The sequence below is a fragment of the Macrobrachium nipponense genome, chromosome 15 (assembly GCF_015104395.2).
Source record: "Macrobrachium nipponense isolate FS-2020 chromosome 15, ASM1510439v2, whole genome shotgun sequence".
NCBI classification, from domain to species: Eukaryota; Metazoa; Arthropoda; class Malacostraca; order Decapoda; family Palaemonidae; genus Macrobrachium; species Macrobrachium nipponense.
Window position 1 is genome coordinate 67,838,308 of NC_087208.1, and position 27,457 is coordinate 67,865,764.

At 38.6% G+C, this 27,457-nt stretch overlaps 1 protein-coding gene and 2 non-coding genes across 3 annotated transcripts in view; all 3 read right to left on the bottom strand.

Moving 5' to 3' along the window:
* LOC135195037 (BLOC-1-related complex subunit 5-like) overlaps window positions 1-27,457 on the bottom strand; it is a 579,421-nt gene that overhangs the window by 475,181 nt on the left and 76,783 nt on the right.
* On the bottom strand, window positions 11,429-11,549 carry LOC135195120 (U5 spliceosomal RNA). The gene has a single exon (XR_010310085.1). It is a non-coding gene; the product is annotated as a U5 spliceosomal RNA (small nuclear RNA).
* On the bottom strand, window positions 19,968-20,087 carry LOC135195113 (U5 spliceosomal RNA). Its single transcript, XR_010310079.1, has one exon. It is a non-coding gene; the product is annotated as a U5 spliceosomal RNA (small nuclear RNA).

The window sequence follows — 27,457 nt, forward strand, 5'->3', positions numbered from 1 at the left end:
GGCATACGGGAGACGATTTCTGAAATACCGCTTAGGCGTTTAAGGGTTAATCACTTCCATGGTCTGGTTGAACTATGATATACTTAACTTATACGGAGACATGTCAGAATTTTCTCATGCAAGTTTTTCTCTCTGATATGATGAACTCAATTTTTTTAACATTAGGCTTTGTTTTAATTTACTATTTCAGGTTCTTCATTCCATAATATTGCCATTCATTTACAATACCAAAACCTTTATTTGTGTTAACTAATCAGTAACAGGGATATTCCCATTTGACTTTGTCATGTGGGTTGCTTCTTTGGCTGCTTTATCTACCTCTTCATTTCCTTTGATCCCTATGTGAGCAAGGTTCCAACATACTTCTACCTTTTTCCTTTATTATATAACTTCTGGAGATATAATCTAATTTGTTGTACGATATTATTTTTTGTTTGCAACACTGAATAGCTTCTATAGCACTCCTTGAGTCACTAAAAGTCACAAAATTATTCAATGATGTTTCTTTAATTATTTTTATAGCTGATGAAATTGCACACAACTCTGCTGTGAATACTGAAGCATTATTAGGTAGTGAGAACTGATAATTTTTGTTTTGTGATACTGCAGTATATCCCCCACTCCGTTTTCTGATTTAGATAATTCATACTATATTGCATAATGTGGACCTTACTGGTTTAAATATGTTCTGTTGTATGTTACATTTGGTGCTCTGATGTAAATGGGTAACTTTTTATATTTCAGGTGTGTACAAATTTGCATTTTATTTACTGTCCAAGAGGGAGGAGATTTTACTATTAAAGGCACTTATATAGACAGCACTGTTGCTTTATAGAGTAATGTAAGGGTTTATCTATTGGCTCCCCAAGAAGTGTTTGATGATCCTCTAATCTTACTATAATGGGTGTTATGTCCGTCAGTCCGTCTGTCATTCAATCACTGCAAACGGCTGGTCCGACGGGCATGAAACTTGGCAAAGTTACAGTGGGAACCCCTAAGAGGTTTTATAATGGGATTTCAAGCAACCAAAGGCACCAAAGGCGCCGGAGGAGGTAGGGCACCTTCCCCAAAATGGGGCTGGTTCAGTCTGTAGACTTAACAACATTATGAATTAATCATACTTCGGAAGGAGACCCTCTCATAGACACGTTTTGTTAAAAATGATTGCTGCTTCAGCACTATTAATCTTGAAGAGAGCCTTCTCTATTTTTCTGATGATGGCTTTCTCGTTGTTGCTTAGACTGGCGAGCAATGCACCAAAGGCATGGTAAAATTTGGTTGAGTCATTTGGTTTATTATTGCTTATACAATTCTCTCTCTCTCTCTCTTCTCCTCTCTCTTCCTTCTCTCTCTCTCTCTCTCTCTCTCGCTCTCTCTCATCCATCTCTCTATCTCGCCTCTCCTCTCTCTCTCTCTCTCTCTCTTTCCAACGCGACGTTTCTTCCTAATCCACAGGACATTATCAAGCAATGACTGCTGTGGGACTGAATTCCAGTGGCGAGTCCTTCTTATATCGTGGTGTTGCGGGCTCTTGAGTACAGTCTAGAGAACCTCTCCGGCGAGTCTAGTTTTCATTGGTTCCAGGGAAGGTGACTCATATCATACGGCGAGGGTTTGAGAGTCTTGTAGACCTTCTCAGGCGGGGGATATCACTGGGAGCTTCTTGATTGGCTTCTACCAGAGTGACGTCACCCCTGTTATTATTCTCATAATGTGCTTCACGTCTGGTGTTGTTTGTTCCATGCGCGCTGGTACTTTCATTGGGGGGGAGGGGCGTGGTCCTCCTCACACACGTAGGTATCTCTCTCTCTCTTTCCAACGCGACGTTTCTTCCTGATCCACAGGACATTATCAAGCAATGACTGCTGTGGGACTGAATTCCAGTGGCGAGTCCTTCTTCTTATATTGTGGTGTTGCGGGCTCTTGAGTACGGTTTAGAGAACCTCTCTGGCAGGTCGAGTTTTCATTGGTTCCTGGGAAAGTGACTCATACGGAGAGCATTTACGAGTCTTGTAGACCTTCTCAAGTGGGGGATATCACTGGGAGCTTCTTGATTGGCTTCTAACTGAGTGACGTCACCCCTGGTATTATTCTCATAATGTGCTTCACGTCTTGTGTTGTTTGTTCCATGCGCGCTGGTACAGTGGTCCCTCGAGATACGAAATTAATCCGTTCTGGGGCGGCCTTCGTATCATGAGCTTTTCGTATCTTGGACTGCATTTTACATGTAAAATGGCTAATCTGTTCCAAGCCCTCCAAAAGCACCCCAGTAAATTTCATATTAAAGCTAAATTGTCCTATAAACAATGAAATACTACAACAATTTGGACCATTCAATACCTAACTTAATACGTACTGCTAATATACCTGTAAAGTGTATAGTGTACATGGTATACAAGAAATACTGTACATACATATGTAAGTATGTAGTAAAATGTGGAAGCTTACCTTTCGAGTGAGGCTATCTCCGAAAGTGGAGACAGAAGAGGAAGACAAATGGCAGATACGTATGCACACTTAACTTTACGGAACACATTAAAAAACTTAAAATAAAAAAAAAAAAAAAAATTATCTTTTTTTGATTTTTACATTTTTTTAACTTTATAATTTGTCTTTTTTTTCTTTTTTTTTAACAAAATTTCAGCTTTTTAACCACTTTCAACTTTCTGTTTTTTAGTATCACTTGGTTCTTCCTTTTTGCTTACTACTCCTACTAAAGGCCTCTTTAAAAAATAACTATCCAAGGAAGATTACTTCTGCCTACTTTTGACAATATTCCTGAAACGACTCAGGCAAACGTCATCGAACTGTGCAAGCATACGACCTGTGTAAACCTTTTCGGGGTGTCTCTTTTCTACGAATGATTGCACCTTATGAAAAAGAGCTAAGCATCCTTAATTTCTGCCGTTGTCATAGGGTCGTCGTCTTCCTCCTCGCCGCTGCAAGAGAACTCCTCTTGAACGACGTTATGTTGCATGGCCTCCAACTCCTTCAGGTCATCTGTCGTAAGCTCCTCTTGGTGCTCCTCGAGAAGGTCATTGATGTCGTCCTCGTCGACGACCAACCCCATGGACTTGCCGAGTGCAACAATCTCGTCAAGATCTGGTTGCGAAACAGTTTCAGGATCGTCAACTGTTTCTGAATCTGCAGCACCAGCCACCCACGTCAAATCCCTCGAAGTCTCGGGCGGATACGGCATCAGGCCAGAGTTTCCTCCACGAGGAATTCAAGGTTCCCCTCGAAACCTCCTGCCAAGCTTGGTCGATGAGTCGAATGCATATTTCTTCACCATCGATCCGACACACAGATTTACCCACTCCGTGAACAAAAGCCTCGTTACCCAGGCTTTTGCATTAGCCCTCCACATCCCTGGAAGCTTCTCCTTAAGCATTTTGTGGGCCTTGAAGGCTCGAGGAGTCTCGGAATGATACACAAGTAGGGGCTTCACCTTGCAATCCCCACTGGCATTGGAACAAAGTCAGTCTCATCACAGTTGAAGACTTGCTGAGAACTGTAGCCTTCCTTGATTGTCATCTCTTCGAACGTCTTTTTAAAGGCTATGGCCGCTTTCGTGTCTGAGCTGGCCGCCTCCCCATGCCGCATCACCAAATGGATGCCAGTATGTTTACGGAATTTCTTGAACCACCCATGCGAAGCCTTGAACTCTGGGGTTGGCGTTGATGTCCCTTCTCCTCCTTCGTCTTCGGTCTGGGCAATCAAATCACCGAAAATAGCGCTGGCCTTGTGGCAGATTGCCGTCTCCGTTATCGTATCGCCAGCGATTTCTTTGTCTTTTATCCAGACGAGAAGAAGCCTTTCCATTTCATCGTGCACGTGGGTCCTCTTGCTGGACAAAATAGTGACGCCCTTGGAAGGTGTAGCTGCTTTGATGACATTCTTCTGCTTAAGGATGGTGCCTATTGTCAATGGATTTCGGCCATATTCCTTGGCGATCAAACTCAATCACATACCAGCTTCATACTTCTTGATAATCTCCATCTTCGTCTCCAAAGAGAGCATCCTCTTCTTTCCGTGAATTTCAACTTTCTTGGGACCCATGACTACGTATATACTGTACGTAATTATGTTATGTAGTAAGTATACATATGTAGTAAAGTTCTCACACAACATGATAAAGTATACTACAAAGAAATCACTAACTAATTTACGTTAATAAACGAAATCGTTAGAATGAACGAATACCACGTGCTTACGATACCGATGATGTCGTGCAATGGCCAAAGAAGCACGCCGCTACGTAGGTGCACCATAAGAGGGATGCTGACCAATAGGAGAGAAGGATCTAATGGCGGTGACTAGCATCAGGAACCAATGGGGAGAGTGGGAGGATGGTGGCGAGTCTACTCAGTTGGCGGCGCACGAGTTTCAAAATTGTTATCGGTGGTCCGGGCGAATCTCGGACTTTACAGCAAAAACCTTTCGTATCTTGAACAATTTTTGTATGTAGCCGTAAAATTTTTCGTATTTGCTTTTGTATCTCGAGTTTTTTGTAAGTTGAACCTTTCGTATCTCAAGGTACCACTGTACTTTCCTTTGGGGGAAGGGGCATGGTCCTCCTCACACACGTCAGTATCAGTAACACTTCTTGAGTGGTATTAAGGGGAGGCTTTTGTGATGTCTTTCTGGTGTACTGCAAGGGTGTGCTGCCTAATGGCGCCCTCCTAGGTGTGGCAGATCCTTTTAGACAGGCGCATCGTCGTCATGCCGATGTAAATCCTAGGGCATTCTTGGGCAGGGCATATGTATCAATAAACAACGGGGAGGGGTTGTGGTTCATCAGGAGGTCCTTCATACGGCGATTCTTATAGTAAATAATGAGGGACACTCTCTTTCCTTCCTCCATAGGGCAGACATGTTCCTCTATTATTTTCATGGCTGCTTCGTCCTCCTTGTATTGGTGGTGCATGAAGGCTTTGTAGAAAAGTTTTATATCCTCCGGGGGTGGAATGTTCCTTCTCTCTTTCTTCGTCATGTACCACTTTTCAAGGGCAGCTTGTGTTTCTTGGTTTACGAGTTTATTCGAGTACCCATTATTGATCAGCGTCTGGGATGCTCGGTCGAGTTCGAGGTGTGGTCTTGAACTGCGCAGGACACTTGCTATCTCCATTTAGACAAAATCCAAGGTTTGTACCTTTGGTGTAGACAGTTGTTGTTAGCTTCTGCTTCGTCTTCGTGACAAGGACGTCGAGGAAGGGGAGCTGATCGTTGCTGCTATACTCGATGGTGAAGTTGAGTGCGCTGTGACGCAGGAACTGCTGTTGAACGGCTACTACCTCATCCTCGGAGTCGGCTTGTACGAAGATGTCATCAACATAGCGTCCGTATGTGCGGGGACATCTATGTTGCGAGAAGACCCTTTCTTCCACTTCTCCCATGTAGAAGTTAGCAAAGAGGACTCCTAAGGGGGACCCCATCGCTACGCCATCCTTTTGGCAGTACATCTGTCCTCGGTGGGTAGTGAAAGGGGCTCTCTTTGTACTGATATCCAGAAGGGATCTTAACAAGTCTTCTGAAATGTTTGGGGGTTTCATATCAGGAATCATATATACCCGCTCCATGATGATCCCTATTGTCTCATCGACTGGGATGTTGGTGAAAATGGACTCAATGTCTAAGGGTTAAGATTATTATTAAGGCGTTTGGCCAGGGCGTAAGTTGGGGTGGGCGTTTGGCTGCCACTTCATGTCGAAGCTGAAGAAACACAAGAAACACCTGGAGATTGAGATACTCCTCAACTCGATTCAGCAGTTGGAAGCCAAGAAGATCCTGACAACGATGGATGCCCTTCAACCTCTTCTGCTAGCAGAGGCCCTTACGTACAGGGGGTCAAACTCGAGCAGTATTTACATCAAAGAGATGAAAGAGGCAGCCGCAGATCTGAAGAAGAGAGAAGACAACTCGTTAAGCGTCAGACAAGAGCCGTGTTTGTGCTCATCAGCACCTCGGAATACTTCAAGAAACACGACGCCATCCTGTCTGATGTCTCTAAGTTCCAGAGACTTATGAAGAACCCGACTGAAGACATCAAACGTGACGCCAACCGGGTCATCATGGCCGTGAATGCCACTACGAATGCCAAGGTGGCTACAGCCTCAGCTACCTATACGGGAACGTGAAGACCCACAAGGAAGGCAACCCCCTACGCCTGATCATCAGCCAAACGCCCGCCCTGACTTACACCCTGGCCAAACGCCTTAATAAAATTCTTAACTCCATATATCCCCTTCAGGTACTGCCTCATCTCATTGGTGGAATTTTTGGAGAAGATGCGCGACTCCTCCAGTGCGGGAACCATGGCGTCCTTAGACGTTGAGTCCCTTTTCACCAACATCCCAGTCGACGAGACAATAGGGATCATCATGGAGTGGGTAAATAGGAATCCCGATATGAGACCCCTGAACATCCCAGAAGACTCGTTAAGAACCCTTCTGGATATCTGTACAAAGAGAGCCCCTTTCACCACCCACCAAGGACAGATGTACCGACAAAAGAACGGTGTAGCGATGGTGTCCCCCTTAGGAGTCCTCTTTGCTAACTTCTACATGGGAGAAGTGGAAGAAAGGGTCTTCTCGCAACATAGATATCCCCGCACATACGGACGCTATATCGATGACATCTTCGTACAAGCCGACTCCAAGGATGAGGTAGAAGCCCTTCGACAGCAGTTCCTGCATCACAGCGCACTCAACTTCACCGTCGAGTATAGCAGCAACGATTGGCTCCCCTTCCTCGATGTCCTTGTCACGAAGATGAATCAGATGCTAATGACAACAGTCTACACCAAAGCTACAAACCTTGGACTTTGTCTAAGTGTCCTGCGCAGTTCAAGACCACCACTGTCAGGGCCTTCGTCAGGAGGGCCCTCTCACACTGTTCGACGTGGCAGGACACGCACCTCGAACTCCACCGAGCATCCCAGATGCTGATTAATAATGGGTACTCGAATAAACTCGTAAACTAAGAAACATGAGCCGCCCTTGACAAGTGGCACATGACGGAGGAAGAGAGAAGGAACATTCCACCCCCGGGAGAATATAAAACTTTTCTACAAAGCCTTCATGCACCACCAATACAAGGAGGATGAAGCAGCTATGAAGAAAATAATAGAGGAACACGTCCACCATATGGAGGAAGGGAAGTGTCCCTCACTATTTTTACTATAAGAATCACATTATTTACTATAAGAATCAGTGTACAAAGGACCTCTGGAGTAAGAACAACCCCTCCCCGCCCGTAGGAGACCCCCTAAAGCAGTCCAACGTTGTCTACTGATGCGTATGCCCTGCCCAAGGATGCCCTGGGATTTACATCAGCAGGACGACGATGCGCCTGTCTAAAAGGATCTTCTGCCACCCCCAGGAGGGCGCCATTAGGCAGCACGCCCTTGCAGTACACCATAAAGACATCACGAGAGACGACATCATCAGGAATGTCAAAATCATCGGGAGAGCCTCTGACCCACGATGTCTGCGCCTCCTGGAAGCACTGCTTATCCTTGAGCAAAAGCCTCCCCTTAATACCACTCAAGAAGTGTTCCTGATACCGACGTGTGTGAGGAGGTTCTAGGTTTTTTTGGCCGTTAGAACTTTTTGCCATGAGGATATTTGGCCGCAGAATTGAAAAAAGAAAAGCCCATTAAAAAAAAAAAAACGAAAAGAGTAGAGAAAAAAATTACCCAAGACACACACTCTCTATCTTGATAATCATCTCCTTTCACTTATTCACTTAAATAATTACATTACAAGTAGTTTCAATACTATAAACATTTCAAAACAACAAGCGTTAAAAAAATACATTACAACTAGCTTCAATACTTTGATATTTTAAACTAGCAGTGTTTAAACCGCCAGTGGCCATAATATTAAATCCTCTCTCTCTCTCTTATCCATATAGCAATAAATATTGTATTTCATAAGTTTTAGGTACTAATTCTTACTGAAAAGGAAAGTAAATAAAGATTATAAAGTACAAAATTTATTCATTTATTTATTAAAAGTACAAAGTTTATCCATTTAAAAATATAAGGTGCAATTCAACATTGATATTTCATTGTAAAGTAGCATCATATTTAAAAAGGAAATAAAAAGTTTAATTTTCTTTTCAATATCAAAATGAATGCATATTCATTGCGATACACCGTAAATAATAAAGTTTACGTTCAGAATTCGTAAATAAACATCTTTGTAAGTTTTCTTCTTGTACGGTGCTTCGCCTTGTTCGATGTCAGTTCTTTTCTTCCTAGCCAGATACTCTTCCTGTTTTAAAATTGAGAGTAATTTTCCAATATTTGGGTGTGTATTTGTTACCGAACTTTGCAATGCATTATGGAACCCTTCAACGCTGTTGGTGTTAGGTAAATTGTTCAATGTCCTTTCATAAACATTCCACAGTTTCACTGGAAATGTTGGGGCAACTCTCCGTCGACAAGGTCCTCTGCCTCTTACACCACCAATGTAATTGGTTTCGAAATATGATATCAGGTCTTGAGGCAAATCGTCATTGTCGACTAGTTCCTCAAACCCGTCAATGACGTCGCTAGGAGGCAGAAAAGCAAGTGCTGCAAAGCATTTCACCAAAGTGTTGAATTCACTGTCCGTTTGGTAACGCACGTTATGGCCATAATCAACTACTTTTCTAAATATATTTTTGGCTATGTTCTAAATATATTTTTCGGTTACGTTTGCACTAGGAAAAACATCAGAGAAACTTTCGTATCTTGCTCTCTCAAAATCAAATAATTTTGTTAATCTACTCTTTTCGTTTTTTTTTCTTTCAGGCAGTTGATGGTTTTTTTTCAATTCTGCGGCCAAAAATCCTCACGGCAAAAAGTGCTACCGGCGAAAAGACCTGCGGCAAAAAGACCGGCGGCGAAAAGACCTGCGGCGGAAAAACCGGTCACGGTGAAAGGAGGACCACGCCCCTCCCCCTCAACGAAAGTACCAGCGTGCATGGAACAAACAACACCAGACGTGAAGCACATTATGAGATTAATACCAAGGGTGATGTCACTTAGGTAGAAGCCAATCAAGAGGCTCCCAGTGATATCCCCCACCTGAGAAGGTTTGCAACTCATAAACGCTCGCCGTATGAGTCACCTTCCCAGGAACCAATGAAAACTCAACCTGCCGGAGAGGTTCTCTAAACCCTACTCAAGAGCCCACAACATCACGATATAAGAGAAAGGCCTCGCCACTGGAATTCAGTCCCTCAGCAGTCATCGCTTTGATAATGTCCTGTGGATCAGGAAGAAACGTCGCGTTGGAGAGAGAGAGAGAGAGAGAGAGAGAGAGAGAGAGAGAGAGAGAGAGAGAGAGAGAGAGAGAGAGAGAATTGTATAAGCAATAATAAACCAAATGACTCAACCGAATTTTACCATGACGTTTAGTTCGTTGCTCGCCAGTCTAAGCAACAATGAAAAAGCCGTCATCAGAAAAAATAGAGAAGACTCTCTACAAGAATGAATCACACCTAATTTTTGGCATAGGTAGCAATTTTCGGTATACTACTAATTATGACTTACTATCGAATACTGTGGGGGTAAGACATCAATGGCACCAAAGGGGGTTGGGGTTGGGAAGAGTGTGACAGAGAGAGAGAGAGTGAGAGGGAGAGTAAAGGGGGTGTCAGGGAGAAGAAAGAGGATAAGAAACATAATAATATTATAATGGGCGTTATGTCCATTTGTCTGTCTGTCATTCAATCACGGCTAAACGGCTTGACGGAATTAAACCAAACAAAAATTATCGGATAGGGCTTTGATCGAGGATGGTTTATAGCTATATATATATATATATATATATATATATATATATATATATATATACATATATATATATATATATTATATAGTTGACCTACCTGGCACTGCCAAGGAAAACTGAATGGCGGGCATGGGTAGGGGGAGGGAAGAGGAAGGGGGAGATTCTGAAGTATAGTACAGCAGTGAGTTATCTGTACATTTGTGCAGTTTGTTGAAGATAGATCCTTGCACAATTCTCCTCCACTTTGCTGTGCAGTTTATTTCACATAATTGATAACAGGTTCGACTGTTGTTGAAAGGGAGACAGGCTCATGTTCAGCGGAGATGATTTTTCTCTTCTAATACAGAAATGTAATTTCTCCTTCCCTCACCCTCCCATCCCTTTCCTCTGCCCAATTCCACCACCCCATCCCTCTTCCTTTCTTTTTCCATCCCCCTACCACTTTCCCTTCCCTTCTCCTCTCTCTCTCCCCCCTTCCCCACTCTCTTCCTACCCATACCCTTTCATTCACAGTTTTCCCGGGCGGTGCCGGGTAGTCAGCTATTAGATTTGATCCTCTTTTAAACTCTGAATTCATACATGTTCTGTGGACTTTCCAGTGTAAGCGAGTATCAAATACTACCACCAAAAATTTTGTGGTTTAGCCAATTAGTATACTATGATTTCTGACTGTTAAATCTATTTCTTCACCTTTGACAAGTTGTGTAAATTTTGATGACAAAGTCTGGGCACAGGGCATTATTCTGTAAAGGAAGTGAAAGTCTATGAAACACACGATTACAGACCGTTTGTGCTGGACCTCGTCTACACTTAGTCGCTGGTTACTGAAGCCTAAAGGAATCTCAGTATGTTAATATTAATCACATTATGTCTGTTACACGTGCCACCATTGTGATATATCTTGAAATATGTATGTGAAATGTAATGCCGCTTACCATATTTATATCTTTAGTAAAAACCCAAACAATGATTTATTATTTTATTTTTAATCATGTTCCAATGACCTCTGTATCACCTTTAGTATTAACTATATTGTTAAAATGCTATTTTTTGACATGAACAACAATAAGTCACCATATATATGCTTCAGCGTTTCTTAACATTTTTGGACCTCAGCACCCATTTTGGTCAGGCCAAAGCAGTCCAGCCCCCCCTACCATTGGTTAACACCTAGTTACTACAAGGATAAAGAAAAACGCAGTACATCTTGATCATATATTTGGTTCATTCTCCAAAACAAAAAAAGTAATTATGGCAATAGCATTGGAAAAAAACAATAAGAAAATCAAGGAAAGATCATGGACAAACTCAATAAAAAATACTCATCAATGCGATTTGTGTTGTTCTTATGTACGACGAGTTTTTCATAAACTTTAACCTGAAAACCAGGTTAAATGTTATTGAATTTAAAAAATGCATTAAAAATACATTTGTCCAAACGTAATCCTTCACTACAGAAACACCGATATTTTACTGCCACATATGAGACTTTCTGCAGCACCCCAGGTTGAGAAACGCTGAATTCTAATTTGTGTAAACAGCTGTGATTGGCGAGATGCTGTCTGATCAGGCATCCACATTAAATTTTGCACTCAACTTCTTATCAGCAATTAGAAATTTGTAACCACTCCTTATGAAATCTTATAGGGTCTACTTAAGGTAGACCGCAGTAAAAACTGGTTTACAGACTCATTGAGTTGCTCCCCTCCACGGAAATCTTTAGTAAAAGGCGAAAGATTTATGCGTTTTGAAGGGAAGCCAGAGCTACCTGACCACAGATCTTTCGCCGTTCTCCTTTCCCTGACTGATGACGGCTAGTGGACGTAGTTTTATACAAAAAGTACATTTGTAGAAATGTTCAATCCTTTTAACTAATCATTTGTGATTCTAGAAATTTTGCAAAACCTATAACATATAAACAAGCTTGATACTGTAAGAGAAAAGCGATTTTCATGTGAAATAACTATAAATTAACATATCAAAGGGAGTATCGTCCATGGATAACCTCTATTAGTCGTCTTGAACAAAAACACCAGGCAAAGTCCAAGGGTCGTTAACACTTTAAAGCAATTGTCTAGGGGGTCCACATCAGGTCTCCTATACCCATTCACACTTAAAACACTTGTCAATCAACCAACCTTAATTGTTTCCAATGTTTTTAAAACCAGAATTATCAGAATTTCCAATTTTCTTAGTGGAATATGAAGGACAGGCTTATAACTAAGTCACTGAAAATCATGATGAGCTTTGTCTTAAAAGTTGTGGATTTATTATAATTATTAATATTATTATTATTTTTTTATTTTTTATTTTTTGCTCTATCACAGTCCTCCAATTCGACTGGGTGGTATTTATAGTGTGGGGTTCCGGGTTGCATCCTACCTCCTTAGGAGTCCATCACTTTTCTTACTATGTGCGCCGTTTCTAGGATCACACTCTTCTGCATGAGTCCTGGAGCTACTTCAGCGTCTAGTTTTTCTAAATTCCTTTTCAGGGATCTTGGGATCGTGCCTAGTGCTCTTATGATTATGGGTACGATTTCCACTGGCATATCCCATATCCTTATATTTTCAGATCTTGATACTTATCCATCCCTTTCTTTCTCTTCAACTCTGGTGTCCCATGGTATTGCGACATCTATGAGTGATACTTTTTTCTTGACTTTGTCAATCAACGTCACGTCTGGTCTATTTGCACGTATCACCCTATCCGTTCTGATACCATAGCCCCAGAGGATCTTTGCCTGATCGTTTTCTATCACTCCCTCAGGTTGGTGCTCGTACCACTTACTACTGCAAGGTAGCTGATGTTTCTTGCACAGGCTCCAGTGGAGGGCTTTTGCCACTGAATCATGCCTCATTTTGTACTGGTTCTGTGCAAGTGCCGGGCATTCGCTTGTCATTTGGTTTATGGTTTCATTTTTCGTATTGCACTTCCTACATATGGGAGATGTTATTTCCGTCTATTGTTCTTTGAACATATCTGGTTCTTAGGGCCTGATCTTGTGCCGCTGTTATCATTCCTTCAGTTTCCTTCTTTAGCTCTCCCCTCTGTAGCCATTGCCATGTGTCATCGCTGGCTAGTTCTTTAGTCTGTCTCATGTATTGTCCGTGCATTGGTTTGTTGTGCCAGTCCTCTGTTCTGTTTGTCTTTCTCCTGTCTCTGTATATATTTCTGGATCTTCGTCTACTTTTATTAGTCCTTCTTCCCATGCACTCTTTAGCCACTCGTCTTCACTGGTTTTCAGATATTGCCCCAGTGCTCTGTTCTCGATGTTGACGCAGTCCTCTATACTTAGTAGTCCTCTCCCTCCTTCCTTTCGTGTTATGTATAGTCTGTCCGTATTTGCTCTTGGGTGTAGTGCTTTGTGTATTGTCATATGTTTCCTGGTTTTCTGATCTATGCTGCGGAGTTCTGCCTTCGTCCATTCCACTATTCCTGCGCTGTATCTAATTACTGGCACTGCCCATGTGTTTATGGCTTTTATCATATTTCCGGCGTTGAGTTTTGACCTGAGTATCGCCTTGAGTCTCTGCATATATTCTTTCCTGATCGTGTCCTTCATCTCTTGGTGTTTTATATCCCCTCCTTCCATTATTCCCAGATATTTGTATCCTGTCTCATCTATGTGTTTGATGTTGCTCCCATCTGGTAGCTTTATCCCCTCAGTTCTCGTTACTTTGCCTTTTTGTTACTTTGCCTTTTTGTATGTTGACTAAGGCGCATTTTTCTATTCCAAACTCCATCCTGATGTCCCCAGATACAATCCTTACAGTCTGGATTAGGGTATCTATTTCCTTGATGCTCTTACCATACAGCTTGATGTCGGCCATAAACATCAGATGGTTGATTCTGTTGCCTCTTTTTCTTGAGTTGGTACCCGGCATCCATCTTCTGTAGCACTTTTGTCATGGGAATCATGGCTACTAAGAAGAGTAGTGGGGCAGTGAGTCGCCCTGGAAGATCCCTATCCCCACCCCCCCCCTGATTTTATTAACCTCTCGCTAGTCTTATTCCAGAGCTTGTAAGTATTGTATTCCAGTTGCGCATTGTATTTTTTGAGGAAGCTGATGGTGTTTTCCTCTGCCCCATATATTTTCAGGCATTCTATTAGCCATGTGTGTGGTATCATGTCGAAGGCTTTCTTATAGTCTATCCATGCCATGCTTAGGTTGGTTTTCCTTCTCCTACTGTTCTTCATTTCCGATTTTGGTCTATCATGAGCTGGTCTTTTGTGCCCCTACACTTCCTTCTGCAGCCTTTCTGTTGGTGGGGGGTGGTTTTTGTCTCCTTTAGGTAATTGTATAGCCTTTCACTGATGATACCTGTTAGTAACTTCCACATTATTGGTAGGTAGGTGATAGGCCTGTAGTTACTGGCTATATTTCCCTTACTCTTGTCTTTTTGTACTAAGGATGTTCTTCCTGTGGTCATCCATTTGGGTGCATGGTGATTTGAGATAAATGCTGGAGTTGTTTTGCTATTCGTGGAATGGTAGGGCCTTGAAGTTTTTGAGCCAGTATCCATGGACTTCATCGGGAACCATGGGGCTTTCCAGTTTCTTTGGCATTTTATTTAGTTTGGTGTCAGGACTGGGTCTGTCGTGATCTCTGTTTGAATCTTTGTTTTTTATTCTCCCTGTTTCTTCTTCCTTGACTTCCTGGAGCCATGTTGCATGTTTGTTGTGTGATACCGGATTGCTCCATATGTTTTCCCAGAGTCTCTTACTTGGTTCGGCTTCAGGAATTTCTTGGTGGTTGTCTTCCCCTCTTAGTTGGCTGTATAGTCTTTTCTGGTTGGTTTCGAATAGTTTGTTCTGTTGGTATCCCTTATTCCTGTTCATGTACCGTTGGATCTTATGTGCTTTGGCCTTAAGCCTCTGTTTTACATCTTCTATTGTGTTGTTTAGTCCCCTCTCTTGTACTTTGTATTTCTCATTGAGTTCCTTCCTTGTTTTCTTGCTTCTTAGCCTTTTTTCTGCCATCTCTTTCAGTTTACTCAAGTCAGATCTCATCACCATGATTTGCTTTTCCAGGCGCCTTTTCCAAGGAGGTTGCTGTTTTGGTTTCTGTTGGGTTGGTTGTGCTGGTGGTGTTGGTGTTCGAATCCCCATCAGTTCTGCTACTAATCTTGCTCCTGCATATGCCAAGTTATTTGTTTCTGTGATACTGGTGGTGTGTATTATGCCCATTATTTCATTGACCTCACTTGTTTTCTCCCTTAAAATTATTATTATTATTATTATTATTAGAAAGTAGTTTAACCTGACCACTAAGCTGACTCAGCTCTCATAGAGCTGTCCTGAAGGATTAGAACTGGGACTGAATAGTTAATTCGGTCTGACGAGGAATGAGTAAAAATTAAACAAAAAACTTCACAAAGGTACACAAACACTAACACTGGAACACATGCATATAATAAATACATTTACTAATGTATTCATGCATACATAAAAAAATAAAATCTGAATAAGTTATGAAGCATTTAATAATTTTGTTTGTAAAATTCATTAAATGGTCTATACTTGAACTAAATTACATCTCTTCGTGACCATATTAATTGGAATGACTGAAATTTCTCTGATTTATTAAAAAAGGTAACAATCACTACTCATACTTTGAACATATACACTACACGTCTGACTGTTATTGTATTCTCAGCACTCAGGAGTTGTGCCATGTGGGCTGTTTACTAAGTGCCCATGTGTCAGACGAGCATGGCTTATACATAGACGTGTTCCTCACTGGATGAGTGTGGGTTCTGTACTCATTTACCAATCTGGTAACCTGAGTTCACTTCCTGAAACTGCCAAAGTGAAAACAGAGAAATTTATTTCTGGTGATTAGAAATCCATTTCTCGATACTATAATGTGGTTCGAATCACATTACTAAAGCCCCATCTACACAGTCGAGCTTTGCCTGATGAACTTTGTCCGATGAGACATCAAATGGGAAAAGTCAGAACCTTATCCCGTTTCTCCGCTTCTGACGTCACATCGAACAGAGTTCACCGAGAGCGTGGATGGGCCTTACAACACCAATTGGTTCCTAGCCACATAAAAAATCTAATCCTTTAGCCCAGCCCTAGGAGAGCTGTTAATCAGCTCAGTGGTCTGGTAAAACTAAGTTATACTTAACTTATTGGGTTTCTCACTGGACAAGTGGGTTGCATACTCGACTATCAATCTGGTAGCCTGAGTTCACTTCCCGCAACCATCAGTGAGGAATCAGAGGAATTTCTTTCTGGTGATTGAAATTAATTTCTTGATATAATGTGGTTCAGATCCCACAATAAGCTGTAGGTCCCATTGCTAAGTTACCAAATGGTTCCCAGCCACCACAAAAAAAAAAAATAATAATCCTTCAGGCCAGCCCTAGGAGAGCTGTTAATCACCTCGGTGGTCTAGTTGAACTATGATACACTTAATTTATACGGAGACGTGTCAGAATTACTCGTGAAAGTTTTTCTCTCTGATATGATGAACTCAATTCTTTTAACATTAGGCTTTGTTTTAATTTACTATTTCAGGTTCTTCATTCCATAATATTATCATTCATTTATGATACCAAAACCTTTATTTGTGTTACATACTAATCAGTAACAGGGATATTCACATTTGACTTTGTCATGTGGGTTGCTTCTTTGGCTGCTTTATCTACCTCTTTATTTCCTTTGATCCCTTTGTGGGCAGAGATCCAACATACTTCTACATTTTTTGATCAGGGATGGTTTATAGCTAATAATTTATTTTATATATATATATATATATATATATATATATATATATATATATATATAGTATATATACTAGCTGACCTACCTGGCACTGCCCAGGAAAACTGAATGACGGCCTTGGGTAGGGGGAAGGAAGAGGAAGGGGGAGTTTCTGAAGTATAGTACAGCAGTGAGTTATCAGTACATTCGTGCAGTTTGCTGAAGACAGATCCTTGCATGATTCTCCTACACTTTGCTGTGCAGTTTATTTGAAAGGGAGACGGGCTTATGTTCAGCGGAGATGATTTTTCTCCCCTAATACAGAAATGTAATTTCCCCTTCCCTCACCCTCCCCCTCTATCTTCTCCTTCCAACCCTCCTCCTTCCCTCTGCCCAGTTCCACCACCCCTTCCCTCTTCCTTTCTTTTTCCATCCTCCTACCACTTTCCCTTCCCTTCTCCTTTCTCCCTCCCCTTTCCCACCCTCTTCCCATCCCCTACTCATACCCTTTCATTCAGTTTTCCCGGGCAGCTCCAGGTAGGTCAACTATTAGATTTAATCCTTTAAAATTTGAATTCACACATGTTCTATGGGCTTTCCAGTGTAAGCGAGTAACAAATACTATTCCGAAAATTTTTGTAATTTAGGCAATTGGTATACTATGATTTCTGACTGTTAAATCTATTTCTTCACCTTTGCACAAGTTGTGTAAATTTTGATAACAAAGTCTGGGCACAGGGCATTTTTCTGTAAAGAAAGTGAGTCTATGAAACACATGGTTACAGATCTTTTGTGCTGGACCTTGTCTACACTTCAAGTCGCTGACTACTGAAGCCTAAAGGAATCTCAGTACGTTAATATTAACCCTCTTACGCCTAAGCCCTAAAAACCAAAACGTCTCCCGTATGCCGAGGCGGGTTTGGAGTGAGCGCGGAAGCGGAAAAAATAATTTTTTCAAAAAATCACAGCACGCTTAGTTTTCAAGATTAAGAGTTCATTTTGACTTCTTTTTTTGTCATTGCTTGAAGTTTAGTATGCAACCATCAGAAATGAAAAAAATATCATTATCATATATAAATAATGCGATATATGGTAGCGACAAAAAAAAAATTCATACATAATTGTATTCAAATCGAGCTGTGCGAAAAACGGTTCAAGCTAACGAGTTACTTTTTTTTCGGTGTATTGTACACTAAATTACGATCATTCTGATATATAACACATTGTAAAACGATCAAAGCAACACAGAAAAAATATTATCACAAAATGATGCATGAATTCGTAACGCACGGACGTAAAAAAAAAGTTTTTTTTTTTTAATTCACCTTAAATCTAAATATTGGTCTAGAGACTTCCAATTTGTTTCAAAATGAAGAAAAATGATTGAATATTATTATACTGTAAGAGTTTTAGCTTAGAATTGCAGTTTTTTTACCATTTCGGACGAGTTAAAGTTGACCGAATGTCAAAATTTTTATATATTTTTTTATATGCAAATATTTCAAAAATGAGAAAAACTACAACCTTCAAATATTTTTCTTTGTATTCTTCATGAATTTGCGCACATTTTCATATATGAAACTCTATAAAACGCCTAATATGAAAAGGAGCATATATTAGGAGAATGCGACGTACGCATTTCGGAGATTTGCGTCCGCGAATCAGCGCGCCGAGGGAAAGTTTTTTTTTTTTAATTCACCATAAATCTAAATATTGCGCTAGACACTTCAATTTTGTTTCAAAATGAAGATAAATGACTGTATATTACTAGATGGTAAGAGTTTTAGCTTACAATTGCGTTTTTCGACTATTTCGGTAAGAGTCAAAGTTGACCGAACGTGGTTTTTTTTCTATTTATCGCGATTTATATGCAAATATTTCGAAAAACAGAAAAGCTACAACCTTCAATCATTTTTAGTTGCATTCTACATGAAATTGCACATATTTTCATATATAAAACTTTATGTAACGGCTAATATTAAATGGTGCAAACATTTCAACAATCGCACGAAAAAATTTTTGATTTTTTTCGGAAGAGTTACCGTGCGGACGTAAGAAATTTTTTTTTTTTTTATAAATTCCCCATAAATCGAAATATTGTGCTAGAGACTTCCAACTCGTTGCAAAATGAAGGTAAATGATTGAATAGCTTACAATTGCGTTTTTCGACCATTTCGGTAGAGTCAAAGTTGACCGAAGGTTGAAATTTTGGCACTTATCGTTATTTATATGAAAATATTACAAAACTGATAAAAGCTACAACCATAGGTTGTTTTTAGTTGATTGTGCATGAAATTGCGCACATTTCCATATATAAAACTTTATGTAATGGCTAATTTAAAATGGTGCAAACATAAGGACAATCGCACGAAAAAATTTATCGGAAGAGTTACCACGCGGACGTAAGGAAAAAGTTTTTTCATAAATTCACCATAAATCGAAATATTGTGCTACAGACTTCCAATGTGCTGCAAAATGAAGGCAAATGATTGAATATTACTAGAATATAAGAGTTTTAGCTTACAATTAATTGACCGAAGGTTAAAATTTTGGCACTTATCGTTATTTATATGAAAATATTTCAAAACTGATAAAAGCTACAATAATTGCGTTTTTCGACCATTTCAGTAGGGTCAAAGTTGACCGAAGGTTGAAATTTTGGCACTTATCGTTATTTATATGAAAATATTTCAAAACTGATAAAAGCTACAATCATGATTGTTTTTTTTTTTTTTTTTATTTTACATAAAATTGCGCACATTTTCATATATAATACTCCATGTAACGGATAATTTAAAACTGTGCAAAAATTATGTCAAAGTGACGAAATGATTTTTGAGATGTCACCGATACTTTTTAGTGCGATAAGAAAGAAATTCGCGCTTGCGCGCCTGCGTAACAATTGTAAACAAAACAACGCCTTGATCCGTGAGCTCCCAGCATCCCCCAAGGCGCGATTCAAAAGTTTTCGGCTGGTAGGCCTTTTAGTATTTTTCCGCGAATTTAAAAAAAAAAAAAACTTTTTTGAGTCAACGTATAATACGTCCAATCGGCATACGGGAGACATTTTGACTTGACGTTTAATACATCCAATCGGCGTAAGAGGGTTAAATCACATTATGTGTGTTACACATGCCGCCATTGATATTTCTTTAAATATGTATGTGAAATGTAATGCCACTCACCATACTTATACCTTTAGTAAAAACCCAAACAATGATTTATTATTTTATTTTTAATAATGTTCCAATGACCTCTGTATCACCTTTAGTATTAACTATATTGTTAAATGGCTAATTTTTGACATGAAAAACACAATAAGTCTCCCATATATATGCATCTAGTTTGTGTGAAAAGCTGTGATTGGCGAAATGCTGTCCGACTCTTATCACGCATCCACATTGAATTATGAACTCAAAACTTCTTAACAGCAACTAGAAATCAGTATCCACTCCTTATGAAATCTTATAGGGTCTACTAAGGTAGACCACAGTAAAAACTGGTTTACAGACTCATTGAGTTGCTCCCCTCCACGGAAATCTTTAGTAAAAGGCGAAAGATTTATGCGTTTTGAAGGGAAGCCAGAGCTACACCTCAACGCAAATCACGCCATTCTCCTTCCGCTGACTGATGACGGCTAGTGGACGAAGTTTTAAACTAAAAGAACATTTGTAGACATGTTTTATCCTGTTAACTAAATATTTATGATTATCGAAAATTTTACAAAAGCCTATGATATATATAGAGGCTTTCTACTTTAAGAGAAAGCAATTTTTATGTGAATTAACTCTAAATTAACATATCAAAAGGAGTATCGTCCGCGGACAACCACTATTAGTCGTCTTGGACTTCGTCGATGGACCAAGAACCGGGACGAGTCCAAGGGTCGACAACAGCCCTTTGTTCCCATACTACATTATAGAGCACTTGTCCAAGAGTCCACACCAAGTTTCTTATACCCATTCACACTTTACAACACTTGCCTTTACCAGCATAAGACCAATTTAACCTACATCAAGCAGCCCTTTGTTGTTTCCCGTGTTTTTAAAATCGGAATTATCAGAATTTCCAATTTTTATAAGAGTAACATTGATATCGTTATAACTAAATGATTGAAAACCATGATAACCTGTCTTACAAGCTGTGATTAAATTCTGATAAAAATAGTGCTTTTTTCTGTAAAGGTAACGAAAGTCAATGAAATATTCTGTTCAGACCTTTTGTGCTTGGCCACATCGAAGTTTAGTCACATGGTTACTATATCCTAAAGGAATCTCAGCACATTGACATGATGTGTTACACATACCTTCTTCGTGAAATATATTACCATTGACCATATTTATATATTTTGTAAAAACATCATCATAATTTATTTTGTATTTAATCATGTTCCAATGACCTTTGTATCATCTTAAGTATAAACTATATTGTTCAACTGATTTTTTGACATTGTGAATAAACTATAAAATGTCACCCTTATACGTGGAATTTGTGTGCAATAACCTGAGTGACAGACTGGAGAGAGCATTTACTGGGAGAAGTAAGTCCCTGAACAGGCACCCGCATTTCCACTCTTGTAAATAAATAAATAAATAAATTAATTAATTAATTAATAAACAAAAAGGCATGATGCGACCTCTAGCTTACTCCGGACGCGTGCAAGATTTTCCCTTCCCTATAAGTTGCAAACATCTTCCTCATTTAACGTGAAGTGGTCTTCGTAATTAATACTCATACTTAGTACTATTTATACTAACAACAAGGATCACATGAAAAGGACACAAATCGAAGAGAAACAGCCTAAATTCAGTACACCAAATAAATTACAATGTGCTAAAATCTACAGTCAAACAGAACCTTTTTTCACCAACAAAAATCAAAATAAATGTCACATTTTATTAGATAATTTTACAGTACTGTTTAACATGCACATTATTTATTTTTTTACATTTTCATTCTTATAATCATAAATATCCTATTCCAAAATTCCTGCATCTTTAACTCAACCTTTTTCAGATCTTTTTAGGCTTTTCCACAGACTTTTCCTCCACATCACCCCCCCCCCCCCTACCACATGAACAAGAACAACAACAAAGTAAGAGAAAAAGGAAATGTAGAAGATTGGGTCTCATTTCATCTAGCGCTCACATTTAAAGCGTATATGAATAGTTTTCCTATGACGTCACAATAGACGAGCACCTAATAAAGTAAGTCCCCGCCATCTTTTAGGTCAAGCACTGTAAACAAAGTCAATATCAGATTTCACCGTTTTCCCAATAATTATGAACCACATCACGAAAAATGGCAAACAAGAGCAATTGACAAACTGAAAATTGATTATTATTATAAAAAAAATCATGTGTAGGCCAGAGGCAAAGCTCTGGAACCGAATTGTTTTTTCGGTGTGATGACAAAAGTGTGAAAATTAAACTAAAAACTGCACAAAGGCACACACGGGAACACATGCACACTATAAATACATTTACTCATGTATCCATACTTTCATAAAAAATAAAATCAGAATAAGTTAAGTAAAATTTAAAAGTTTTGTTTTTAAAATTCATTAGTCTAATAATTTTCGTATTTTTAAATTTTACTTAGGTTTATATTTTATCAACTAAATTACACCTCTTTAAGAACATAAAAATAACCATGACTGAAAATGCAGAGGATTCTGACAAGATTTCTTTCATAGATCTGTTTCCAAGCGTCGACAGTCGTTGCTGGTTGTACTTTGGGCATTCGCATAACACATGTTTGACAGTTATAACCTCCCTGCACTCTGCGCACTCATGAGCTGAACTTCGTGGGCTGATCATTAAGTGTCCATGTGCCAGACATGGCCTATACGGAGAGGTGTCGGAATTACTTGTTCATGTCTTTCTCTCTGATATGATGAACTCCACTTTCCAACTTCAGGTTTTATTTGCTTTAATTTATTATTTTCGGACTCTTCATTCCAAATATGTTGCCATTTCCTTATAATACCCATCTTTATGTATGTTACATAATCACTCATAGGGAGATTCACACTTGATCTTGTCATTTGATTTGCTTCTTTGGCTGCTTTGTCAGCCTCTTCATTTCCTTTGATCCCTACATGGGCAGGGATCCAACATATTTCTACATTTTTCCCAATAATATCTAATTTATGAACTGATAATTTAATTTGTTGTACACTATTACTTTTTGGTTTATAACTCTGGATGGCTTCTATGGCACTTCTTGAGTCACTAAAAATCACAAAATTATTTAGTGATGTATCCCCAGTCCATGTTCCGATTTAGATCCATCTGTGTATATTGCATAATGTGGACCTTTTCGGTTTATATGCTCTATTGTATGTTGTCTATGGTGTGATGGCGTATATAAGTATTTTTTTGATAAATATTTCAATTGTGTGCAGGTTTTCATTTTATTCATTGTCCAAGGCGGAGGTAATTTTACTACTGGAGGAATTTGTATATTCACATTTAGTGACTCGAACAATCTTCTAGTTCTAATTGGAAAAGGGGGTGGATGATTGTTTATAAATATATCTCCGAGTTCAAATAATTTTTTTGTTGGAGAATCGCTTGTCCTAATTCTCAGAGCACTTTTCATTGTTACTAGCTCTCTATGGAGAGAGAGAGGTAGTTCACCACATTCAACCTGTAGAGAAGAGGTCGGTGATGATTTAAAGGCTCCTGAACATATTCTAAGGCCCTCATTATGAACTGGGTCCAACGTTTTCAGTACTGCGTCTGACGCCGAGCCATATATTTCGCTACCGTAATCAATGGTAGACAGAACTGTTGCTTTATTCAGTTATGTAAGGGTTTGTCTATCGGCTCCCCAAGAAGTGTTTGATAATTTTCTAATTAGATTTAATGTTTTTTTACATTTTGATTTCAAGTATGTTATGTGGGGTTTCCAGTTTAAGTGAGTATCAAACACTAAACCCAAAAATTTTGAAGTTTGTCTAATTGGTATACTATGATGTCTGATTTTTAAATCTATTACTTCACCTTTCATCCCCCTTTTATCTTTATAAAACACTACTGCTTGAGTCTTATTTATGGATAATTTAAATCCTACAGATGAGGTCCATTCATTTATTTTTATTATACTTTTATTAATGATGCGTTCTGCATGTTTAATACGAGAGGCTGAAAAATATATGGCAAAATCAGCCATGTATAGGTTGCTTTTGATTCCAGTAGGTAGATTTTTATTAACATCATTAATTGCTACAGTAAACAGTGTGCCACTAAGGACACTTCCCTGTGGAACACCATTTTCAAGTGGAAATGTTCTCGACAATACATCATCAATTCTCATTTGAAAACTACGATTTGTTAAAAAGTTTTGGATGAACCTAGGTAAATGTCCACGGATGTTGTTATTTTGTAAAGTTTTTAATATAGGGTACCTCCAGGTAGTATCATAAGCCTTTTCGATATAAAAAAAAAAAAAAACGAATGTGCCATGTTAATCGAGCATTTACCATTTTTTCTAGTAACTTGCATAAGCAACTTGTTAGAGAAATTGGTCTGTAGTTATTTGCATTACTTGGATCTTTTCCAAGTTTGGGATAGGAATTATTATTGCTTTGTGCCATTCATCAGGAAATAAATTTCTAAGCCATAAATGATTATAAAATTGCAACAAGTATGTCTTCGCTAGAGGTGCTAAGTGGCAGATCATCTCAAAACAAATATTGTCACCTCTAAGAGCAGATTTATTGCTGTTAGTGAGAGCAAATTCCAACTCTTCCATATTAAATTTTCTATTATAATATATGTCTTCTATTGTTTCGAAATTTATTGTTATTAGTTCTATATTGTTTTTCTTTGTGCGGAAGTGGTCATCTAAATTTCTATCACTACTTACATTAGCTAAGTTTTCTCCTATTATATTACTTATTTCTTTGGATCAAGTATTCTTTTTCCGTCTTTTAATATGGCATGTCTGGGTGGTTTCACATGGGTACCACTTATTTTCCTGAATTTTTCCCATATTTTTTGTATGGGAGTATTATTAGAGAGATCCGATTACATATGTTTCCTCCTATGAAATTATCTCCCCTCGAATTACTCCTTTGAGTTTAAATTTTGCAGATATTTTGTTGTATAGAGGCTTTAACATTTCAATTTCTAGCAACAATATAGTCATTTTTTGTAAAGTACTTTCTAATATTGGTAATGTTTTATTTATTTGACTGAACTTTCTATTCAAATTATCCAATCGTCTCCCTATTGAGTGTTTTATATTTATTAATTCTGTTAGCTCATCGGACCACCATGGAACTTTGTGCTTTGTTGGATGGGGTTTTGAATTTGGTATTGCTCTATCAGCAGCATTTTTGATGAAATTAACAAGAAACTTATTAGTTTCATTACGGTCTTTTAGATATTCAAATGGTGGTATACTTCTAGTATGCATTTCATATTGTTCCCAATTTGCTTTATAAATGCTAAAGTGAGGAACATGTTTTGCTGGATTATTTTGTAAAAAGGAAATTAATATTGGGAAATGATCACTGGTGTACAAGTCATCAATTGTGTTCCAATCCAATCTGTCAACTATTTTTGTTGAACATAGAGTTAAGTCTACAGAGGAAAATGTTCCATGTGTTTTTTAATAATATGTGCTAACTTCATCATCATTTATACAACACATGTTATTTGAATCTATAAGTTCTTCTACTTTACTTCCTGCTCTATTTGAGTTTGAACAGTTACAATCCCATATTGGGTTGTGAGCATTAAAATCCCTACTATTAATATAGGTTCTTTGGCATTTTTAAGTAATTCTCCAAGTTTATCAACATCATAATTTTTATTTGGTTGGTTGTATAAATTATAAATGATATAATTATAGTTTTTAATTAGAATTTTAATACCCGATATTTGGAGGTCAGCAATATTTACAGGTACTTTGTCATAACATACTTTGCTATGTACAAATATGGCTGTACCTAAATTTCCTTCTTCTTCCCGTGATGTCGTTAATAAGGTATATTTACCTATTGTTGGTATTGTATTATTGACATGTTGTAAGCATAATATCATTGGTTCATATTCCTTTATTAACCTTTGTACTTCTCCCAGGTGTAATCTGGTCTGTAGACCATTTACGTTCCATTGTATAATATAACTATTGAAAACATTATGTTATATCGGTGGTGTTTTGTTTTCTTTTTTTGTATCATTATCAACTTGAATTTTTTCTAAAATTTTATTTACCACATTGTTCTTTATCTTTATAATATTTTAAATGCTCAATACACATACATCCTTTTTCATGGGTGTTTAAATCGGTGGCCTCTCTCTTTCTATATTTCATAAAACTTCTTATAATGTTTGTTAAGCAATCTTTTGTTATATTTTTGTTACTATTGCACAATGCAATGAAACAATCATTACAGCCACGTGTTGTCATGTATATCTACCGCTTTATTTATTCTTGTTGTACCGATTATTGGTGATGGAGTAACCTTATCGCCTTGACATAGTCACATTCATCCATGGTATGGTTCTCTTCCACTTCTTTGGTGTTTTGGATCTCTGCATCTATAGGTTTTATTATTATTTTAGGAGATAAAGGTATGTTCTCATTTCATTTTTGTTCTTTCTTCATATCTTTGGTTTTTGGTTTGACCGATGTTTCTCTAATTATAGTTGGTTTCTTTGTTTTGGGTGGTGTTCTCTCTAAAGGTCTTTTTTTTTCTTTAATTTCCGGTACATCACAACTTCCTCCTTCCTCCTCTGTGGTAGTATCTTCTTGTGCTTCTATTTGCATTAACACCTCAAATGAATCTGATAGAATATTATCCAATTCATTTGCACCTGTTTCCTGATTCTTTACTATCTTAGTTTTATCCTGTATATTACTGACTTCTTCTTGAGACCTACTTTGCTGCATCTTGTTACTTCTATCTGTATGATTTTTTGTTTCATTACTGGTTCCAGTTATTGTAGAATACGTACGTTTCTTAGCAGGATCTTGAATTCCTCTCACTTTCAATTCTAATTTAGCTGAAAATTGATTACTTTGAATCTCTGGAGCCTGAAAGATATATAAAAAAATAAACTGAACCTTGTTAATAACAAATGGGCAGTTGCCTTGGTTACACTTTGAGATGCGATTTAATAAATATCCCTCCATAGATTTAAGTGGTGAATGCGATTTTGGACATATGAATTACTGTAGCTCATGTGAATGTCGGTTATGGAGAAATCGAACAGACGAAGTGTTGCACAAATAAGTTTTTTTGTTCTTTTTTATGCGAGTGACATGGTGACACGGAGATTGATGCCATAGGATTTTTCCACGCTTTTTTTAAACTTTCATTTTGTGTCCTTGTATGCATTTGGGATCTCGTGGTCAATTGTTTTCAAGTTGATTTCCTTTTGTAAGTCTTCCGTTGGCGCGAGTCCGCCTTTCAGTTCATGTACTTTGTCAAATTTACATGATTTAATTTCAGGCCAGATCATCATAGTGTCCCACCCCATCCGGGGACATAGAACCTACCCAGTCGGGGGAAATTTTCGACAACACTAACCATTTTTTGCACTTATGATATTTAGCATCAATTTTAACAAACACATACTTCACTATCCACTACTTCCAATTTTAAAGATTTGACCAAAATAACTTTCTAGCGGCTTTAAATCGTCTATCATTTGGCAGAGAACACAGTGGCTGTTAATGAATTACTTTGTTAAATATCTGCACCCCAGGATTCTTTAATTATTCACTATTATTATTAAGTAGTGTATAGATTTGTCAGGCAGGCCGTGTAACTCCTTCTGCCCGGGGCACCAATTCCTTCACCTAGATAAGTAGTTCCGCCCAAATCAGCTGACGACCTCGTGACCGTTGTTCCCGCGACCTGTGACCCAAAGTGCCCCACGACCTTTCTCAGCTTTTGCCAGCTTCCCAACATGGCTGTGTCCGCGTCGTATCCCAAGCATGT